At 41.9% G+C, this 11,467-nt stretch overlaps 1 long non-coding RNA gene across 1 annotated transcript in view; it reads left to right on the top strand.

The window, feature by feature from the left end:
* Nucleotides 1–9,395: 9,395 nt before the first annotated feature.
* The window catches only part of LOC106956953 (uncharacterized), a 12,358-nt gene continuing 10,286 nt past the window's right edge, over nucleotides 9,396–11,467 (top strand). The window contains exon 1 of the long non-coding RNA XR_001426862.1: nucleotides 9,396–9,700. This is a non-coding gene — a long non-coding RNA (uncharacterized LOC106956953). The remainder of the gene's footprint in view (nucleotides 9,701–11,467) is intronic.

The raw sequence follows: 11,467 nt of genomic DNA, 5'->3' as shown, positions 1-11,467 counted from the left end.
CGCGCACCGCCTGTTGCTGCTAATCAAAGATCGTAGATCCACGTTCTTTGAGCCAATATGGCAAAAATTGGTCGGGACTTTTTCATATCCCGTGAATATTGGTCGGGACATGTCCCTACCGTCCCTACGCCCATGTAGCTAATATCAATACAGAACCTTAAGCTTAACAAGTAGCCTGTAGGCTACCGATGTTGTTGTCTATGTTCAGCTACGTACATTCATTTTGCCCCCCAAAAAGTCGAGTCCCCCACCCGTTCTTCTTAGAGACAGAGAGTTTCTAAGAATTCCCCCCCTCACACGCATCGTTTCAACCAGACAGCCATTTGTAATCCATGGGGGGGGGGGGAAAAAATGTTTGGAAACCACCGGGGGGGCGCAGAAGAAAAAGTTTGGGAACCACTGCTTTAGAATATTGTATACTTCATACTTGTATTACAGTTACAGCTGCAGGCGAGAGACTGAAAGTTTTGGTTATTCGTCTCCATCAGCCCAGCCCCACCTTCGCACACGCGCGCACACACACACACACACACACACACTTCCCCACTGAAGTCCTACATCAATAAACTTTCCAATCTAAGCTGATTAGCAAATAAATTTTACCAAACATAAACATATTTTGTAGGGTTAAAAATGGTTCCTAAAGCTGTAAGCTATTTTAAAGACACCATGATGGTGAGTGAGACAGCTTGCAGCCAACTGACTCCACAAATATTATCTGAGGTGAAAGATTTAAAAAAGCCATTTTGTTTATTATTTCTCTAATAATATTTGTATATTCTACAATAACCTTTGTATGTACATCATTTTGTTTGTTCTTATATCGTTTTTGGCCATGTTTAAATTGGCGACATGCCAACATGTAATGCCAACTAAAAAGGATTAAAGGAAGCTTTTAATATCACAAGTGCTTAAATAAACCTGTCTTAAGTTGAAAATGATAAAACACAGTGGCTATGTTGTTGCTTTCGCAGAGAAAACGTGTGATTGTAAAATGATATTTTTCATCAAATCAAATTTTCATTCTCAAAAAAGAGAAAATATATTTAAAATCGAGGACACACACATTTTAATGCTCATATTTGCTATGGAATAAAAATAATCATAATTTAATTTGGTGTTTTCAAGTCTTGCGCTCGAGATAGTCCAGCAGAGACATATATTCCTATAATATTCAACCAAAACAACATTTATTATTCACTAAACAACTTGCCCAACACAACCACTATACTATACTAAAATTATATGCAACTAAATATTAGACAAAAAAAACAAGGTAATTCAAATCAAAACCAGTCAGATGACAGCAAAAGTGGCTAGTAACTAGTTAATTTCACTACGCCATACTTTTTGATTCTTACTCTGAGTAATATTATCATGAAGTATTGCTACTCTTCCTAAATATTCTACCTACTCTGAGTAATGGAGAGCAATCGTTTTAACCAAAAATGCACCAGACAGACACAAAAATGTAGTTTATGTCAAAGTGAAACTTCTTGTTTGCTCACAAGCTTTGCTGTTCTGATGGTATTTCTATCTGCTGAGCCATTTGAAGGTCAAGTGACACAATATGTGCAGTAATGTTGTCACTGGAACTTCTTTACTCTCTTTAACATAATACATTGCTTTCTGTAAGTATTAGTTTCATGCATTTTAAATTGGTAACACTTATTTTGAAAATTGTTCCTTCTGCCTCAATTTGTTATTTGCAGATATTAGTTAGTTATTTAATTAATTTATTTTTGTCTTTAAAAAGAAAAAAGAATTTGCACACAACTTATATTTCTTGTGTGTCTCGTACATTCTTCATTAAGTAGTAGTAGAAATAGTTTGGAAACCACTGGGGGGGCCCAGGAGAAAAAGTTTGGGAACCACTGAAAAGCAATTGTGACCTTACCTTAACACCATTTACAGTAGGGGGCAGAGCATGTAGGGTGCAGCCTCCGTCTGGTACCCTTCTGTGTGGAAACGACTTCCTGCCGCACCGGAAGTTGAACTAAACAAGCCGTTCACAAATCTTTTAGTCGCTACCTAAATGCGACTCGCTACCTTAGCGCTCCATTTTCTCTTCGATATATATATTTTTTTAATTTCCCAGTTGAATGTAAGTTAATTGATGCGCTCTTTGTAGCGGCTAAGAGGTGAAAATGTACCTCAGCCACCTGACCTCGAGTTAATTGGCACCAGATGGTTCTGATTGACGAACAGCCAAGCCTCCTGAAAACCAATCAAAATCCAGGAAATTCCTTCAGCCATAGGGAGGGGTAGAAGAAGAGGAAGTGGGAGTTAACCTGGTGCCCTTACTCAACACAAGGGGACGCCAACTCCCCACTGGCTGCTTATAAAACTAATTCAAGATGCAACCAAAACATGAAACCACTGCATTCTGGTTTAAGTCCGCTGCTGGTGCTCCGACAACTACTCCAATTTAACACCCTCACATCAAAGCACATCAAAATTACCACTCATATGAAGTCAATTTCCTGCCACAAATTTTAAATCAGATTTGGTCTGGACTTTGACTGGGCCGTTCCCAAAAAATTAATATGTTTTGATTAAAACTACCGTGCTATAGTTTTGGCTGTATATTTAAAGTTCTCGCCCTGCTTGCACCTGTCTTAACTCCACTGGAATGTGTTTATTAAAAGCTGCTGAACTGCATTCTAAAAAATCTCAAGACATATTTCTTGACGTCAATTGATTTTGCGCGCGTTGCAGTTTGTTTGTTAAGTGCCTGTGTCCTCATAGTCTATCATCACAGCACAACTTAATTGTACCCTGCTTTTCAATTAACTCTCTTTTATGCACTAGAACTCATTCTTCCTTTTGGTGCACTTAAATCCAATTAAAAGCAGAACTTTTCTCTCCCCCTTTTTTGGCACATGTACTTAGTCACAGGCTGCCAATTTTAAATACGTTTGCTGATTTCAACAAAATCTCCTCCAAAGATAGTCTGGATTGTTTTCATTCTGCTCATTTTTTTTAACCTAAGCTTTTTCACTTTGATAAAGTTGATGAATGAACAAGTGAAAAACCAAAACAAACCAAGCCTTCTACATCTCCACTTGGGACTTAAGATGTTTTTGAGTTTCTTGGCTAACAGTCAAAACTTTTTAAAGTTCTGATCTTTGATGAATTAATCACCTATGCTATTTCAGCTTTTGTTGGCATTAATTTCCTCCAGCCATGTTCTGTCTTGTTTCTTGTTTTATCTTGACTGGTTCTGTTTCCAAAGAATCGTCACAAGGCAAATTCTCTAGAATTCAAATATTTGTTTGGATATTAATTAAGGTGTGTCCTTAAATAAACAAATTGGTTGCTGCCCAGACCTCTTGTATCCCCAAAGTTCATCAACATTTAAATTTTAATAGAATTTTGGGCAGTCTGACAAATGTAAGCAGTCATTTTGCACCACTGGTGCTCCTGAACAAGACCAGCAGAACAGGAATCGAACTAGCAATCCACCAATTGTAGGGTGAACTCATCTACTTTCTACATGGACAGACAGCCTTTGGTGGTTGCTGTGGTCTTCCAGCTCCTGCAAATCAACTGCAACATCAAGTTTGGCATAGCAGAAGACTTGGACATAGGACAATGTTTGTACATGTATCAGTAGAGACTTAATTTCAAGCATCTTCGGTCTACATCGACATGATCGCATCACAACGTAGATTTGTTTGCTGCACATCAATGATTGCATTGATTGCCATTGGAGTACAGTGAACATACTGTTGCGTTCAAGAGACCAGTTTAAGATACTTTGTGGTCTAGTGCATTATTCTTCTGGAAATAACCATCATAAGTTGGACACAGTGCACACATGAAGGTAAGGATATGGAGGACAGTCCATCTCAAGGTACACTCCTATCCAGACACAGAGAACAACTTTACACCCTTTTAGTCTGCAAACCCCGACAAAAGCTAAGATCTGTTGGTTGCATTACCAACACAGGATGCAAAAAGTTTGGCTAATCATATTTATTTACCTGCTAGCGTCTGAAGCTGCTTGCACCAAGGTCAGTAATCATATAATCAGTCTGACTCATTTGCCCAAAGCAGAAATTCCTTGAAAGTATCAGAGCTGCTAAAACGAATCCCAACCTCTGTCACACCGGCAGCCCCCACAATCCTGCTTGCCCACATGCAAACACACCAGGCTAGCTTGCACGTGCACGCATGTCCCACACCTAGAAAAACAAATACACACACACACACGCATAAAGCATGTGTGGAAGCCAGTGTTGTTCATGCATGTCTAGTAGAGTTGAGCTATGCGGAGGGGATCTTTGATCTCAGCCAGGCAACCTACTAGCTTCCCCGCTATTTGCATTCAGTCTCATGGGTCTGTTGCCTTCTTGGCCCCTTACCAGCTTCAGATGCAGGTTACAGAGGTAGCCAGAGGGGAGATTCCCACACATTCCTGTTTGTGAGAGAGAGAGCCTGGCTGTGTGTTTCAGGCCGCGCACGCATTGGCTTGTGTTGTTCTTGGAGAAAAATTGCGTGTGTGTGTGTGTATGTGTGCATGTGAAGGAGGAGGCCAGGCGAGAGTACCTGGGCCAGCACCACATCAAAGTACAGCAGCCTGACAGAGTGAAAGAAGGAGTGAGAGACAGAGAAAAAGCAAGGGAGGCAGAAAGGGAAAAACAAGCTTTGAATGGAGGAGGAAAGAAAAGGATACAAATAGGGTGAGAAGAGAAGGAGAGAGAGAGAGAGAGAGAGGCCTCTCTAAGAGGTCAGAGAGTTTCTGGGTCTCCTTTTGTCCCACACCACATTTCATAGCAACAGTCAGACGAGTCAAATACGAAGGAGGAAAAAGATAAATGTACATAAGAGCTGTACATCCAGTTCAACTCGCTGGTACACAGCCAGAGACCAACGTATACGGTTTTGCACCTATTTGAAAAAGCATGAGCTGTTGTTTATTGCATAGGCATTTCTCTAACCTTCTGTCAAATCATGCAAGTAGGTCTGCTGCAGGAATACAGTCCGGTGTTGACAGGATGCATTGAAAATTTAGTAGAACAAGATTTCTGTCACATTTTATCCTGCATTCATACTTTTGCAAATTGCTCAAGTGAAAGTAACTGTTGGATTCATCGTCTTATACACTCAACAGCTACTTTATTAGCAAAGTCTTGCTACTACTATGTTGGACTCCCCTCAGTCTTCCAAACTGCTTCTATTCTTAACATCGCCATCAAGGTTTCAGAAACCTCAGAGACTTTAGTTTCTGTTGACACAACACAAATTTGTCGATTCCACAAATCTCTGATTCCAAAATGGGACATCGTCACATTTTAGTCAAACAAAAACTGTGTAGACTCTGATGAAAACTAGCTTGATAAAGCAGGGTATATCTTCAACTTGAAGCAATAAAGCATTGATTTTTTTTTTCAGTTCTCGACGGGAGCTGATCTAGCTTCATGTACCTACTCAAACATGGGTGGTTAGTACTCTCCCAGAAAGAAATGGTAATATATCCTTAAGTCCACAAGCCAAAATGTAGCCTCAGTTTCTCGACTTTGGCTCACAGCTTTGGTCTTCTGCTGCAGTTTAATTCTGCAAACTCTGGACCCAAAGAACTTCAGGAGGACTTTATATATATATTTGGCGTAGGAGATCCTTGAGATCACCCAGAATGACCTGGAGTGACCCAATGAGTGATGACGGATTTGATTTCTCTGCAGATGTCTGCTTTGACAGCAGCTCAAAATCTCAAAACCCAACTTTTGAATTTCCAACGTTGCGCAACACGATGTGATTATTATGTGTAATCCCGTGAGGCTTAACGAAGATGAATGTCTCTTTAGAGAGACATTGACTGAAATATCTCTGTGTCTTTTGGGTTTTCATCCAACATCTCCAGACTAAAGATATTCGATATGAGATACAAAATACATCTGTTTTGTTTTCTGCTGAGCTGACCCTCATCCCCCATCTATGCAAATCAACATCGCCTGAACGCACAAATTCTGGAAATTACCCCTTGCGCACTGATTTCAGCACTCTTGATGAATTTCCCTGCACACCAAAGCAACCGAGTTTGCTCTTGCTCCCATTGGTAATTTGAAATGTAATTACCCATCATTTCCGAGTGCTTCAGGAGCGTGATACCTACATCTTCTTTTCTGTCTTCCTTCCCTCTGTGCATGCAGCTCTCTCTCTCCTCCTGGTTGGTTTTGAATGCTGGTAGAGGATTGTATCTTTTCCACCCACGCACATTTTTGAGCACTACCCCTACCATTACCTATGTAAATGACTGTCGCTCAGACAGGCAGCTCACAGAACTAACCAGCCAACGGAAAATGAGTGCCTTCACACAAGCAAGGGACACATGATTACATCAGGATTTTTGAAGAAAATTCTGTTTGTGAGAAACTTTGTGTTTCGAAGAGATTAGAGCCACAGAGGGCTTTCATTGCGGCAGCCCAGCAGGGGAGGAAGACAACAGCGAAATTCTTAAGTTCCACAGTCCAAATGTAAACAGACAGAAGAAGAATGAAGAAAACGCATTACCCAGTCTTACATAAATGGCACCCTGGACGAGCTTTTCCTTTGGCCGAAACCACAACTGATCAAAATGCAAGAAGTCGTCTCAATTCTGGTGCAAAATAAAATGTACTGAAAGTCTGTATAAAGCATAAAATAACATTCATATTCTCACACTCATAAAAGTTGGAAAACGGGCAGATAATTGCATTATATTTTTATCTGGTATCCATAAGCCCTCTTATTTAATGCCACTCTGGGGAACTGCCCATATAGCCTAATTACCAATCTAATTACCACAAAGGAGATATCACTGTTTTTCTGTGAGATGTAAGAGAAAATATTAAAGAAATTACATTCAGGATTAGCCTGAATTTACAGTAGATAAAATAAGTACTGGATACTGATATTTCAAGTTTTCCTCACAAAGAATGGAGAGCCTTTTGTGTGGGTTTTTAAATCTGCGTTTCACATCAACCGCTTTACAAATTATTGTGAACTATTTCTTATTAACTACATTACTTGCTTAAGTACAAGATGCCTCAAAAAGAAAAGCATCAAATCAGTCCAATAAAAAAAGGAGAAAAAAAAAACATACAAATTCATCAAATTTCCAACCAACAGCAGCAAACCACCAATCAAACTGCTGATCAAAATGAAGGTTTTGCAGTGGCCTAGTCAAAGTCTGTTCCACTGAAATGCTCCATCATGATCTTAAATTCCTTCACAGCAATTTCAAAATCTCATGACGAGTTATCAGAGAGGGAAGGATTTGATTATCATTTCATAACTGACAGTTTCCACTCTTTCATCCACTTGATGATAATTTTTCATCAACTTACTGAAACAAAAGCAGTAATTTGCCACCGTAACTCTATTACTAACTCTATTACTTGCGGGACTTCAATCATTTCAGTTGGAAATAATAATTAAAAAAAAAAAAACTTTGTGATGAAGTTTCACGTTTTCATAATTTATTTTATTGAATCACAAATTCAAGCCAATTACTTGTTCGCAGATTGGTCAGTGAAGTGAATCTCAGTGTGGGAGTTGTGTGTTATCACAGCTTCCCAACAGTTCATCACTCTGCCTCCTTCAAATTGTTGCATAGCATGTTTTCACCTCTAATCGTCGTTTACTTCAAATATCCACAGCAGACTTTCACGTTCATCTCTTTTTCTTTTTTCTTTTTCAACCAATAGAACACTTTTATGCAGCAGCACTTCACACCGTCTGCGCTCACGTCGCCTATTAGAGAAATCTCACGTTATTATTCTGTTCCGATTGAGCTGCGTCTTGTGAGCTTGTGTCTCGTGACTGACGCAGGTGTTGGCATCCCTCTCTTGGCTTCCACTGTGATTGATTAGAGCGGTACCTGTCGACACGCCCGGTTCTCCTCCTGCGTGTGTCTGGTGAGGACGCAGGCGCTGCCAGTCAAGCCCACACACGGAGCGTTTGTCTCCATTATGGCAGCGCGACAGACCAGCAGGAATTAGTTTGAAATGAGAGGATTTATTACCATCATTTGTTGTTTCTTCTAAAAAAATAAATAAATAAATAAATAAAACTGAGGATGAGAAAGATTGACTTAAAAGTGTCAACTGCAAGTGGAAGTTTGACAGCGGGACAGAAGTGAGGGGTCATGTTCCGCCTGTGCTTCTCTTTTGCAAAATGTCTCGAGCGCAGTCAGGCTGGGTGAACATCCGCGGTTTCTCAGTTGGATTTTAGGTCCGGACTTTGACTGGGTCATCCTTTGATATGAAGTTTCTCAACACTTTCAGATTTTCCTGTATATTTACTCTGTGCAGCATCCCTAAATCCCCAGAGCATGATGCTGCCACCATATGTTTCACTGTATGTATGGTACAATGAAACAAACAGAATTTATCTAATTGCTTTTTTTTTTGTCATCTTACTATAAATAAAAGTGACATTGACTTTCTTTCAAGGACTTCTGGATTTTATTTGAGGGCAACATCTCTGTCAGTTTGGGTCTTGAAGCAAACCAACTTCTCTGTCAGACCCAAACAAACTGTTTTTAATCTGGTACCTTTCCACCCCCTTTCTGATATCACTCAGGGCAACCGCCCATACAGTCCATATATCGAAAACCCTCCACTGTGATCGCCCTTTCTTTGCGATTATTTTGCACAAGAACTTTGAAAGCTCTCCCCGCCACTAAATAGCAACCACCTCCACGCTCGTTTTCGCATTTATTTCAGCGACGTCTCTGCGTCTGCCTGGTAATTATCGCGCTTTTTGAATGACATCTGTCAGCCAGCCGTGCCCCTCTCATGATGCCACTCTGTGCTCATTACGGCTATTTCGGTTTCATCTTGAAGCTGCAAGAGAGTCCTTGTTCTCCTCCCCCCCCCCCCCCCACTCCCCACTCCCCTTTTCACAGTCCATCCCTCTTTGTCGCTTGAAATCCCTGCGTGGTGCCGGGGGTCAGTTATTAGAATTGAATCCGTGCGTTTATCCTCATCTGTCGGCTCCTGCAGGATGCATTTAGATCCCTATTTATAACCGCGTTGCAGTGCGGCTTTGCTCTAATGCGCCTCATTTAAAATAAGCTCGCCAAAGTTGGCCGTTTTTTCTTTTCTTTTTTTTTTAAATTATTATTCTTGCTCACTAACTAACGTCCAGAAGCTGCTCTGCGGGATCAGACATGAGTCACAGGTGTTCAGAGCTTCCTTTTTTTTTTCCTTTTTTTTTTTTTTGCGGAGGATGCTTTGCCTCTAAGACGCGCGTTCAAAAATAAAGAATCAACTTCAGGTGGAGGGAAAAATGTGCACTTCAGTTCTAATGGCACTACTCTGTGTAGGTGTAGACGCACACAAGTGATGCGTAGGGGGTGAAGGAGGGGGGTGGTGGAGCGGTGGAGGGGGAGGGGGGTGTGTGGAGTGGTCAACTGTGGAGGCTGAGAGCTCCGGAGAGTGCTGTGTGGGTTGGAAGCCTCCTCTCTCAAACACACAAATCTGAGGGAGGTGGAGGCAGCAGAGCTTGCTTCACCGGCTGCCCATTGATCAGACTTAAAGGATTCAGAGTAGAAACAAGGGGAGAGCAGAGAAAGGATGCAGGGGGGCGATGGGGGGAGTGGTAAGATAGAAAGACAGAAAGATGCAAATCCTGAAATGAAGAGGCAGATCCCAGCAGCTGTTTGGTGGTGGGGGGGAAACCCTGGGTTTACCAATCTGGATGAAGCTTATTGGTAAGCACTTCGTGTTTCTGTCCTTCTACATGTGTTGCACGTTCCATCTTTCCTTTCTCTCTTTAGTTATTTATTTATTTATTTTTGGGATGTCTGCATGCCTCTCTGCAGAGAAGATGCGAGGCATTTGTGTGAGGAGTGCAGCAGCAGCAGCAGCAACAGCAGGAGTACAAATCTCCCAGGCTGCCTCTCCACTGCAGACAAAACCATTCAAGGTTGTTATCTGTTCAATTAAAAACAGCAGTGAAGCGGCGCTGCTGCTGCTGCTGCTGCTGCTGCTGGGTTCATTCATTTGTTTCAGGGTGTGGAGGGGAAAAAAACAAAACAAAACAAAACAAAAACAAAAAAAATCACACAAAGACGTCCCGGCATGTCCTCGGACGCAGAGATGCGTCCTGAATAGCACTCTATACGTATTGATGTGTGTCTGCGTTTGTGGCGAAGGGTTGAGGGGTTACAGCTTTAATATGCAACATTTCTGCACTAATCCGCCCCTGATGAGATACTAGATGAACCACCTGAGTATGAAGCAACTGAAAGCTTTTTTTTTTTAATTATTATTATTTAAACTAGTTTAGCTCAAGATTTGATAAGTAACAAAGGGTAAATGGAGACCTCTTGAACTTTAATGAACTATTTTGTTTTGCACAGGGGCGTGTAGAAAGTTTTGAAAAGGGGGGGTTGGGGAATTGTGGAGAGGCGGTGGGGGCAGTGGGGGTCTTTATCATGACACAGCAGAATCAAATGCGTGAATTAGAAATTAAAAGAAATTAAAATGAAAAGAAATTAAAAGCTTTGTCATGCAGACAGACAGACAGACAGACAGACAGACAGACAGACAGACATTTTTTAAAGCAATCTTTTTTTTTTGTTGTATTTGTATTTGGAGGGGTCCCCGAACCCCATGTTTGTGCACCCCTAAATCCGGCAGTAGCTTTAACAATCCCCCCCCCCCTCCCTCTCCAACACCCTCTCATAATATGGAAGCAACACGCGTTGACGTGTTGCGCTGCGCTTCCGACCGCTGGTGTCGGCATGCGTCCTGTGCGCACACACACATACACACATCACACACACACACAACACACACAGATACGCACATACACATCACTCTCGTGGGGACATGCGGCCAAGCAGACGCAGTCACGGTAAGTGGAGCCGCTTCTTCTCCCAGACGGGGCACTTTATCTCCAGGGGAGGGTTGAATGAAGGAACTTTCTCCATCTTCGGTCGGCTGTTGTCCTTTTTTTGGGGGGGAAGTGAGAGGGGGGGGGGGGGCGAGAAACGAGGGGAAGTTTAACTAACACACTTTTTAAAAAATTATCATCCTCCCTCGCCGCTTCTTCGCTCCTTCTTTTCGTGCAGATTGCGCAACGCTGGCGTGTGATCGGGTTGAAAAGCGTGAGAACCAGTCGGGATTCGCGGTTCCGATTTTACCACCGGGCTCGAAAGCGAGGAGGGGAGGGGGGGGGGGGTCCATTGAGGCTGGAGCTCCCCTTCTTCTGCTCGGCTCTGCTTTGCCTTGGCCATGCGGGGACCTCCAGGGAGCACATTCAGTCCCTCCCGAGTCCAAAAGAGAGCTCTTATTTTTAACGCGTTGAAAGTAGTTTTCTAACCGAAAACCGTTCACTTTAAGGTGTTTTTTTATTCTATGTTCACTTTTTTTTGTTACTTTGTGACTTTAGTTGGAGTGCGATTTTGTGTCTGTGTGTGTGTGTGTGTGTTTCTGTGCGTGTGTGGCGGGTTCAATGCGCAAAGTGTGTGGTC

This window comes from Poecilia latipinna, unplaced genomic scaffold, assembly GCF_001443285.1.
Source record: "Poecilia latipinna isolate Pla-1442-1.1 unplaced genomic scaffold, P_latipinna-1.0 Scaffold859, whole genome shotgun sequence".
NCBI lineage: Eukaryota > Metazoa > Chordata > Actinopteri > Cyprinodontiformes > Poeciliidae > Poecilia > Poecilia latipinna.
The sequence above is the reverse complement of the archived record's forward strand: the minus strand, read 5'-3'. Positions and strand labels throughout refer to the sequence as shown.